The sequence below is a fragment of the Phyllostomus discolor genome, chromosome 1 (assembly GCF_004126475.2).
Source record: "Phyllostomus discolor isolate MPI-MPIP mPhyDis1 chromosome 1, mPhyDis1.pri.v3, whole genome shotgun sequence".
NCBI lineage: Eukaryota > Metazoa > Chordata > Mammalia > Chiroptera > Phyllostomidae > Phyllostomus > Phyllostomus discolor.
The window spans coordinates 79328525-79340024 of NC_040903.2; the positions used below are offsets into that span (position 1 = coordinate 79328525).

The 11500-nt window shown below is 43.8% G+C and overlaps 1 protein-coding gene and 1 non-coding gene across 19 annotated transcripts in view; one reads left to right on the top strand and one right to left on the bottom strand.

Moving 5' to 3' along the window:
• The window catches only part of ZMYND11 (zinc finger MYND-type containing 11), a 143019-nt gene extending 140618 nt beyond the window's left edge, over positions 1-2401 (bottom strand). For 5 of the 18 annotated variants that reach the window (XM_028507228.1, XM_028507224.1, XM_028507219.1 and 2 more), the window contains exon 1: positions 2317-2401. The gene's annotated coding sequence lies outside the window, so the exon portion shown is untranslated. Of the gene's footprint in view, positions 1-1590; positions 1636-1982; positions 2294-2316 lie in introns of those variants that run through there. The other 13 variants (XM_028507227.2, XM_028507218.2, XM_028507213.2 and 10 more) reach the window with 7 other exon arrangements.
• Positions 2402-8432: 6031 nt separating this feature from the next.
• Positions 8433-8569, top strand: LOC114493684. The gene has a single exon (XR_003684293.1). It is a non-coding gene; the product is annotated as a small nucleolar RNA SNORA1 (small nucleolar RNA).
• Positions 8570-11500: the final 2931 nt, after the last annotated feature.

An 11500-nucleotide genomic window follows, 5' to 3' on the forward strand; every position in this document is an offset into this window, starting at 1 on the left:
CTTCTAATCTTTGATTCACTAGCCTGGCCATCTTATGAAAAAAGAGTTCAGCAAAATAACGTCTGCAACAAGCATCTGTTAGCCAAAGACAAGGAAAATTACACACCCATAGAACATTTATTTTATCTACTGCTTATATAAATTAGAATTCCGAAAAACCAAAGGTAACCTTGCTGACTAGAAAGCACTCAAATTTTTAAGGTACAATCAAGACTACCTCCCTGTTATCTTCCAACCATTAATTAGAACCCATGACCCGAAAACCTGAAAAGGTTATATATGCATCCCATGATTACTATACAACTACTACATTCCTCAGTTTTAAAGAAAATAAGTGTAACTTCTGCCTTTCAACATACAAAGATTAAATTATTTTTAAGCAAGCTCATGCCTCCATGGACACAGCTTACTGTAGGATGCAGAACACCTGGATGAGGCAGACCAGAAGATCCAGTACCCAAACCCCAGAGAGTCAGTCAAATGGGCCCCTCCAAACCATCAGGCACTCGTCCTTGAAGAGGCTACCTGCACAACTGTTTTAAGTTCACAGACACCCCGTATATGCTCAGACGGGGCACCATATAACACCGGTATCACAGGCCCACACCAGGTACTATTCAGACACTGTACATAACACAGGGCACCATGGTACCACGCTCACCTTGGGCATCATGCCCACACCATGGACACACCAGGTATCACGACCACAGCCCATAAAATATCAGACGTCATGCACAATCGGGGACACTGAGGATCATACACACATCCATAATAACAGCGGGTACCACGGACATAGCCAGTTGTTTCATGAGCTCACCATGAGCCACGCACACATTGGACACCACGCACACGTTCGGCACCGTGCCCACACCGTAAAGCGCCTTCACTGCTGACCCAGGAGACGCGTGAGGGGCCGTCCACGTGGAAGTTGAGTCCCCAGGACATCCCAGGAGCCCCGTACGGCGGCGGCTCTCCGGACGCCCTGTAGAGAAGCGGCGGACCCCGCAGGCAGTCCAAGAGGCCTGGAGGACCTGATGAGGAAACTGAAGCCGCGCCGCCGTGGGTTCCCAGTCCCGGGAGATGCGGACTGAGCCTCGCCCGGGTCCCTGGGGGACCGCCAACCTACCCTGGGTTATGGCTCCCAAACAACAAACCACGACAGCAAACACCCCCTCCTGCCCTCCTCACGCTCACAGGGCCGCGTTCCGGCGGACTCCGAATCGCGGCCGCGGGCCCTGAGGCCTGGCCGCGCTCGGAGAACTGGCCTGGCCTGCAAAGCTCACGCGACACCCCGGCTTCCCGACCCGAGCAGGCCCCGCGCGGTCTGCCTCCTTTGGGCCTCCCCTCCTGGCCCGCCGTAGACGAGGGGCAACGAAAGAACCCCCGCAGGCCGCGAACCGCGGCACACAAAGCTTCACGGGCAACGCGGGGCCCTTCGCCAGAAGGCATGGGGCGGTCACACCCGCACAGAGCCGCGGGGAGGCTGTAACCCGGCCCCGGCTCCACAAAGCTCGGCGCCAACGCCACGGACGCCCCAGCGATGAACGCCCCCGCCTGCGCCCCCTTGCCCGCCGCGCAGCCTTTCCCTACCATTATGCTCCGGCCCTAGTCGACGCCGCGGTGCCCGCCCTCCCCCTCCGCGCCCAGCCCCGCCGCCGCGCCGCCTCCTCTTGAGTCTGGGCCGCGGACGCGGGGGGGCCACCGGCCTCCGCCTCCCCGCCCCCCCAACGGGCTCGCTCTTCCCGGCTCTCCGCCGCCTCTCCAGCTCCGGGGGTACAGCCTCCCCATCTACCCATCGCCGCAGGCCTGGCCTCCCGCTCTCCCCAGTGTCTCCCCCTGCTCGGCGAGCCAGGCCTCCCTGGTGTCTACCCGCCGCCCTCCTCCCCGGTTCCATGGGGCCGAGCCTCCCGCTCTCCCCGGGGTCTCCCCGCCGCCCCCCAGCCACTCGGCGCTTCACAGGGCGCCATGTTTACAGCTCGCACCTCAGCAGCGGGCGAGCGCCAGCGAGGGAAGGAGCGGCGGTGGTGGGCCGGCGAGGCCGCGGACGCGAAGGCCCCGCAGCCCGGACTTACGGGATCTCCTCGCCGAGCGGCGGGCCCGGGCGGGGCGGGAAGTTGGGGCGCCGCCGCCGGGAAAGTTTCCGTCCTGCGAGGACGCGGCGCTGTTCACATGTCGGTGTGGGCGCGGGAGGCCGCTCGCGGGCCGCCTCCTCCACCTCCGCCCGCCCCCGGACTTTATTGTGCGGCGCCGGCCGCGCTGTGCGCTTGGGCTCCGGAATCCCTCCCGGCGGCCGGCGCCGAGCACGCCCACACCCACCTTCCCTCAGTCCTCTCCGCAGCGCCTCTACCCGAATTTGTTCCAGCATATTCTCACATCGCCGCACATGCACTTCACATCCACACACGTGGAAGCTACGTACGTGCCGGCGCGCGGTCTCAGAGCGGCGCACAAAGGTCCCGGCCCGCATTGTTCCTCCCGCGGGCCTCAGGGCTTGGCGGCGCCCACCGGCGTCCGTCTCCTTTTGGAAGGACCTGTTTTATCGCGTGCAGCGAGCCGAATTGCAGAGTCTTTACGAAGCATTAATTTTTATATTAACGAAATTAGAAAAGGTGTTTTAGTATCTTTAATTCTGCCGACAAAAATAATTGCAGGGTTATGCTAATTCCTCATTCTAAACATACACGAATTGGACTTCGAAAAGAATAGGAGCACCTATTGTCAATTAGACAAAAACACTACAAATTTGTGTAAAGAGACCTAGGTCACCTTTAATAGTTTGTAATTCTAGATCTAACCAGAGAAGACCCCAATATGTGGTATAAGAAAGTCTGGAAGATAGCATACTATTACGGATTCCATGTATTTCCCTAATGGCCTTTCTCCACTAGGAGTTTGGAATGGAAAACCTGTCAGGCAAAATTTCTTGCTCTGATTCTCAGTAGACATATGTACCTGAAAATCATTGGGAAGAGACTGTCCAAGAAACTGTGGGGTCCTAATCCAATTCATTAATCTTCTTGCACAGCTGTTCTCTAAGATTAAGTTAGAATTTAGAAATGGGTGATGCTTAAATAGGTGTTCTGTGAGGTACACCAGTCAAAGAAGTAATCTTTAAGTCATCTATAGCCTTGGTTCAGGACGTCCCAGAGAGTTTTTGGTTATCTCAAGGGACACCACAAAATATTTTTTGACTCATTTAAATTTTTCAGATAAATTAAATTCAACAGAGGCATTAAAGTGTGTCAGATAAAATCAAGCCAGACCTAGTTTGACTACTGGACCAAAAATTCTAACAGTAAACAGCTTTCAGTAAATCACCTCCCTTTCTTTGTCATCTATAAAATAGAGGGCTGTATGGCTCCACATATTTCACTGAGGCAACTCGAGTAAGACAACATACAATATATGTATAAAGGGAAACCTACCTTTTAGGAAAGAAGCCACTGTATAACTCCACATTTTTCTCCAATTAAATTTTGGGGGCATAACTTCGTTTTTTACACCCACATACTATCTCTCATTCTATCTAATGCAAATTAGAAAGCTTAGCCTCAAATTTCCCATCGATTTTTGCCTAGAATTTAAACCTTGGCTCTCTTTTCAGAACAGTTTAATTTACCTTATTTCCCCTCAGCTGAGTATGTGGTAGCCAAGTGGTTTGGGGGCCAATGGTTTAGGGTTGAGAGTTGGGAGGAAGCCAAATAACCAAATAGTTATGTCCATACAACTTTGGTTATATATTTACCTGCCAGATTGCAAAAAGAGGGCAAGGGGTGGAGGTGTCAGGAAACCGAGGTGAAAACAAAGAGTAGTGGGCTACAAGGATGGTTGTCAATGCAAATATTTTGGAGACTTAGCATCTGCCAAAGAAGGACCCCCCACATAAAGCTCCTAATTCTTCCCTAACCCTAACCAACACTCCTTACACTTCACTAGTACCTGATTTGATCAGCATATCACTTTTTCCAGATTCTGCTTTAAGAACTATGTAAACAGAATACGTATGGATTATTTAAAAAATTGATATGGAAATTTGTCTCAAAAAATAAACCAAATTGTATTTTTATCTTACACTACACACTTAAAAAATAATACAAGCCACTTAAATAATATAATTGTAAAAACAGAAAGTCATTTTTCAAAAGATAGAAGAAAGTAGAGGTGAATATTTGTAATAATGAAGCTGGGGAAGAATATCCTAAGCCCTAAAGCAATGACTTTAGCACAAAAGAAAAGAGTGATAAATTTAACTGTCTAAAAATATATGAATCCTGTATGTCAAAGACAAAAAATATATTCTTTTAAATGCAGGATTACAAATTTTACACTTTATAAGTAGTTTCTTTTAATACTCTTTCTTCCATTTTCTTCACATAATTAGGACTGATTCAGATTACTTGGGACTGGCTTAGAGAGGGCCATTTCACCACCATGTCGAGTTGGGGTCTCCAGTTGAGTTCTGGCCTCAGAGTGCTCCTGCTTTGCTAGCATGTAACAATAATAAGCTCACCCACTAGCTCCTGAAATGTGTTACTTTTATCTCTTTATTTTGCCTTTACTATTATGTTAGGTTTTATGATTTTCTTGTGCGTTAAAGGTTGAATTACATACTCTATATGCTTTGTTTGAGAACATAGTTTAAAGTGTATGGTGCAGAATAAGTAGGATAAAACTTCAGGAATGCAGATGAACAGCACGTTATAGAGAAAGTAGTAGACAGAAAGTGTTATGTTGTATAGTCATAAGTAATGTAAACTAGTGAAGTAAACAAGTCTGTTTCAACAACTTGGTGCTTTTCATTTATATGGACTCAGGAATGCACAGCATTTTTTTCTTAAAGTTAGTAAGTGCATTTTCAATTTACAAGAATGGTTTTTCCAATAACAAATTACCCTTGTAAGGTAGGGAAGACTGTAGAAATAAGATTAAAAGACAAACAAATTGGGAGTGTGTGTGTGTAAATTAGCAATGAGAAAGAATGAAATTCACAAAGCGTTTCTTTTACACCAGGTGTCACATGATACTTCTCCTGTCTTGAGGTCCAGAGAGTGGCAAAAACTCTCAAATTCAAACGAAAGTAAAATAGGTGACTGAAACTGGCACTCCTGTGCTTAGCCACCTCCTATTTCAAGCCTGTATACAGGTCTGTCCAGAGGTATCCAGCCATATAATATGAAAAATAAAGACATTTCTTGAAGAAGATACAAGATACAAGAAACATTGTACATAGGACAGTGATGCCTCTGTCCCCTTCCAAGTAGGCACCTTGGGACCTCACACAGTTCTCCCAATTGCCATCAGCTGCCCTGTTATATTTTCCTGAATCTCGAGGGTCTGAAATCTCTTCCCTTTCAAAGGTGATTTTAGTTTTGGGAAAAGCGAGAAGTTGCAGGTTGCCAAATCTGGGCTGTAGGGGGGCTAAGTCACCTGGGTGATTTGATGTTTTGCCAAAAAACTCTTAACAAGACGTGATCTGTGAGCAGGTGCATTGTTGTGATGAAGCTGCCAATAACCAGTTGCCCATAGCCATGGCTTTCTGAATCATTCGAATAGTTTCTGTGGAGGATTGTTCAAGCTTAACACAAAATTTAATGCAGATTCATTGCTATACTCGCTCAGTCATTTTGAATGTGATGACCACACAGTACACATGCTCACTCAACAGCGTCTACCACCCCCACTGACTAGCACAGTACAGGCATCATTGTTCATGCGTGCACATTCTGCTTGATTGCCAGGTTACGTCAATGTTTTGCAAACCATTCTGGCTATATTAACAATGGCTGGAATTTTTCCAGACAGAATATATATAATATATATTTATATCCACACATATACATACATATATACAAACATATATAGGTAAATAAGAATTATGGTAATGTTTTTAAATATAAAAAGCTATGTCCCATCAATAAAATAAACCTCAACATCCCCCACCACCCAAAATGGACAAAAGCCATGGATAATGCACAAAAGAAGTAATATAAACAATTAATAAATATTGACAAATGTTCAAATTCACTAGTAATAAAATGACAAAAATTATACAACATTGCTTTCCTTCAAATGTCAGAATTCTACAATGATAATGCTATTTAGAGTTCACAAAATGGACACTCTCTCCTACACTATTGATAGGAAATTGAATTTGTACTACTGCTCTTGAGATACCAAGAGCCTTAAAAATATTCATGTCAGATATCCACATTTAGGAATCTCTCCTAAAAACACTACCTGAGAGACAGGCAAAAATGTATAAAGCTATTCATGTTCTTTCCTTCTTAAAAACTTTGAATGATTTCCTTCTGCATCTATAATAAAATCAAACCCTGTTCTCTGGCTCACAAAGCCCAGCATCATTCAGCCCCTACTTACTTCTTAAATTTAACATCATTATACATTTCACTCCCACCTCACTGACTTTCATCCCATCTCAGGAAGATAGTTTGTCCCCTCTTTCCAGAACAAACTTCCCCTACTCATTCTTCAGGTTTCTATTCAATTATTATTTGTTTCAAAAAGGCCCTTTCTCAGTCCCCAGTCTAAATTGGCCCTCTGTATTTTTCTCCATAACACAAGATTATTTTTAATGATATATTTACGTTAGTGTTTAGAGACTGTTGAGACGGTTTGTTCTTCATAACACACTCAGGCTCCCCAATAAATGTTAAATGGAGAAGTGCCACAGATAAAATTGGTGGTCTCATGAACTCGACAGAACACTGTCTAGATATTAGTGTTTTGCTCTTACGTAACTACAATACTCTGTCACTCAAGTATTGTAGGTCCTTCTTAATGCATATTAATTAAAATTACATATTAATTAGTTGATGTTATACTTAGGCCAATAGCTCAAGGCTGTGGAGTGAAGGATCTTGTAAATGTAGTTCTCCCAAACCCCAAGAGGAGTTATGTAATGTCATTCCTGCTCAGGGGTATAAGGGTGTGTTCATAAAACAGAAGAACTATATATATCTGGGATGAGCTTTCTGAAGCACATTAATACGTTTTTGTCTTTTGCATATCCATGTATGAGATCCCCAGTTAGCCCAAGGCACCCAAGTACCTTGGAGAGCATTAGGATTGTCACAACAAGAATGTATGTAGAAGAAAAGTTAATATTAACTTGCTGACACCCCAAATAGAAAAGTTTGATCTGCAGCAACAATAGGACTGCAAGCATGGCTTTATTGATAGACAACAGAATTCTCCAGAGTATGTTTTCTGTTTAGAAACATATTTAGCAGACCACTCAACTTCACCACCCATGGTAGGGGCTGGGCATGAAACTGAAGGAGAGAGGAGGCAGGAAGCTGGTAGTGATGTGTGTAACTACTCAGGGTTAGGCACTTTTCCCAAACATTTGGAACTCAGAAATATTTGGTATTCAGAACTAGTTGGTGAATTAACAAATGAGGTTTATCACAACGGGTTTTTTTGTAATGTCAATAAAATCAAATGGAAATAAGATAAAAATCCAACATTAGAGACTGTTAACTAAAAAGGGATATTAAATTACATAGGAATACGATTTCCATTTTGTTAAATATTAGAAGGCATAAATGTTACAATGCATATTTCTTTGGATTACAAGTATCTTTTTAAAAAACTCTTTGCTCACAATAAGGAAAAAAAATTACTAGTATTTAACTAGCCTATAAGACTGTTTTTCCCCCATGTATGGAACAGCATATATAGGTATCCCTTACTTGAAAGAATATATAACTATAAAATTGAGTTGTATGTAATTTTATTTTCCATTGATTTCTCAGGACATAGAGAGATTTGTGGCTGCAATCTATACATATTCCAAAATTTATATAAAAATCCAAAAAAATTATAACTTGGGCAATCAAAGCTAATAAAAATAAATGTAAACTATATGTGGGAAGTTGTCATAGGAGAAGCTTACTACACACAAAAAATGTTTATAAATGTGTTACTTATCAGTGATACTAAATTACTCACACAAAGCGAGTTTAAGTAATTATCACCTTATATGTACTATATTGTCACAATAACAAGGCAATGAAATCTTATCTGTAGACTCATGTCTGTGATCTCTTTGAGGAACCCAGGGCTCTGTAGCACTCGCTCTGGAATTCACCATTCCCAAAAAAGAGAACAAAGAAGTAAAAATTTGTCTGTGTTCAATACCATAGTTTTGTAATGTAAGATATTACCACAAGCAATTAGTTACTGGTAATTGTAGTATACTGCTGCAAATGACTGCATGGGAGTGTAAATCCAGGGCTGTCCCTGTAATCACATCCTCTTCACTCATTGCCTTTAGAAGTATTTTTCTGATATGAGAGAGCAGGAGGGAATCGAAACACATCCATGGAGATGTGTGGCATAACGTGAATGTCATTTCTTACATATGCAACAGTCTCTCCTCCCAACCCCCCACATAAAAGGATTAAAAACCAAGCCTCACTCTAGATGAAAATGGGCACTGTTTTTGTCGATGTGTCCAAAAATTGTTGATGTGGCTATACTGAGACACAGGTTTTGCTTCCATCACAGTAACTTTATTGCAGTGGTGACAATGAGACCTGTAACATTAAAAAAAAGAAAAAGGATAAAAAACCCTATTTAATAAAAAAGAGACTGAAGTGAGTGGTGGTGGAGCTAGCCACTACAGAGTGCAGAGTGATAATGCCTCATGGGTCAGTAAAATGTTTTCTAGGCCTGTACTTCGATTCTACAAACTTCCTTTGGTTTTATTGTGTACCTTTCTGACTTCTGATTCGATTTTCCATAGTCTTTTGTATTAGACATTGATATTTCAGGTATGAATATAGTTTTTCCTATCTTCCCTAAAGATAAATTAGCATTCTGGTATTATAATCCATGACTACATAGTGAATTTGGTTAGTGTTAGTTTCCAAGTGTCAAATCACCTGTGGATGTTTAAAAATCATGTTTTTGAAACTAGAAAGTTATGAACCAAATACTGTAATGGTAATTACCATTCACTGAAGTTGTGATCCTGTCGCTAAGCCTGAAGCATACACTGTGTATATATTAATTTAAAAAACCTTCCGGTACAAAGTTAGAGCTCTGTATTAAGGGACTACTGAAGAAATACCTGGGCCTGGGCAGAAGGGCTCCTTTGGACCGTGCTCTTCAGGCCTGTTGCTCCTGCACAGGCCGAGGCATTTCCTCAGCACTCCCTGCCTGTGGCTCCTTCAACTTGTCTCCTGATTTTGTCAGTGAATGCACAGTACCTACTAGAAGTAGGACCTACCACACCTGGTTAATGTGCATCAGAACATTTAAAGGAAAGCAACTCATCATACAAAATGAGAAGGGTGTTTGTGCATGTCTGTCTTTCCCCCCCAAAGTGGGATCCTAATCGCCTCTCTCTCTTCTCTAGCACAACACAGCAGAAAACACATGGGCTTTGGCATAGAGCACCTAAGTTCAACTCCAGCTCACTGTGAGGCATTAAGGAAGTGATTTCATCTTATGAGCCTCAACTTCCCCATTTGTCAGGAGCATGGATTTTTGACATCAAATTACTTGGATTAGAATTTCAACTCCAACATTCTCTGTTAACAAGTTATTTACTAATTTGTGTCTCATTTTCTTCATCTTTGAAATAAGAATGATACCATTAACTTATTTCATAGTCACTGTGTGGATTAAACAACAAAATGCATGTATAATTCTCATAATAGTGCCTGACCAAAATAAATGCTGCTTAATAATTAATAGCTCAGATTGCTATTATCATCTGTAAAATGTGGAAAATAATACCCACTTTACAGAGTAAACACAGATATTAAATGTGCTGAAGACTGTAAAATGTGCTCCCCTTTCCCCACAACCTCGAACCCAGCACACAGGACAATAGAAGGAAACCTGAGGACAGAAGGATATGCAGGTGAGTCACTCAGCTCCGCATCCCTCCTCAGCCACGCCCCAGGACAGATCCAGGGGTTATGTTTCTCATCCAACTACAACCTAATTGCTATAATCTGAACAGAAGTAAGTTAAGTACCAGTCTGGATGGAATTTTCTCCTTTGTAGGTGAGGGAGATTTACTAATGGTGCTTCAAGGTCCCCATGAGCACTAAAGTTGTAGGAACTCCAGGGCTGTTCTCACATCTGTTCTTCCAAACCCATTGTCTGCCTGTTCTGACCTAGTCTGTCTTAAAGTCCTTTGTGAAAACTCTTTTATTAGATTAGAACTCTGCTGGTTCATGCACCCTTATTTTTCTTTCCTCCCTTCTGGTGGTTTGTTTGCATTTAAATGACTCCTGGCCTCTGCATCATCATACGGATTGGCTCCAGGTAGAATTCTCTTCCTCTTCTTCATATAAACATATAAACCCCCAGAAAATGCATATTTACATTTTTATATACATCCCACAACTTCTCACCAGGGATACCTTTTAAACATATTGTCACTTTTTTATTGTAATGATTTTATTTATTTCTAGAGAGAGGGGAAGGGAGGGAGAAAGACAGGGAGGGAAACATCAATGTGTGGCTGCTTCTCCAGCACCCACCATTGGGCAACTGCCTGGCAATCCAGGCATGTTCCCTGACTGAGAATCAAGCCTACGACCCTTTGGTTTGCAGGCTGGCACTAAATCCACTAAGCCACACCAGCCAGGGCCCATATTGTCACATTTTAGGGAAGGCAAAACTTAGTTACATTCTGTTACAGAACAACAAGGGGGGACCTAGGCAATATACTATTACCCAAAAGGAACCCCCAGATTCGTTGTGCCCATCACCTATAGGAAAGACGTCTTTCAATGCCAGATACTCGTGAAAAGGAAAGGAAATGTTTATTTAATGCTATACAGACTTAAAGTAGTGACCTAATGTCTTCATCAAAATCCCAAAGTCCCTTAAAACACCCACAAACACGCAGTCCTTCCTTCCCCCTTTGCCCAGTCTGGGGTACCGTGTCTCAGGAAAAGAAATAGAAGTCCTTGGCTCAGGCAGCCCCTGGTTCTTCCCAGTAATCCGTCTTGGCTGGGAGGCCTCCCTCTGTTCCCAGCACCCTCAGCTGTGTTGCCGGGATCTCTGCTAGAGCTGGGTGGTGGTTCCCCCTACTAATGCTGCGGGGGTCCCCACTCAGCCAAAACCACATGGTTCTCCCTCCTCAATGGCTGCAAGGAGGGGGGTCGCCACTCTCCCAAAGCTGAGTGGCGGTTCTCTGCTAAAGCCGCATGGTGATTCCCTCTCGTAGGGCTGTGGGAGCCCCCGCTATGTTAAAGACTGAGTGGTCCTCTCTCTGCACTGCCACAGCCGTGTGATTCTCCCAGCAATGGCTGCCGCATCTGGGTTTAAATCCCCACGCCAATCCTCCTCTGCAGCCCCGTTTCCGACTCCTCCCACACTCAGTTACACCTGCCAGTAATCTTACATCCTTCAGGCTTTACTGGACTGCCATTATGAGCCTGGGCAGGCGTGGCCCCTTGTCATGGAGCCAATCTTCTTCAAGCTCTCACACAGGCGCTGTAACTCAGGGGACCTG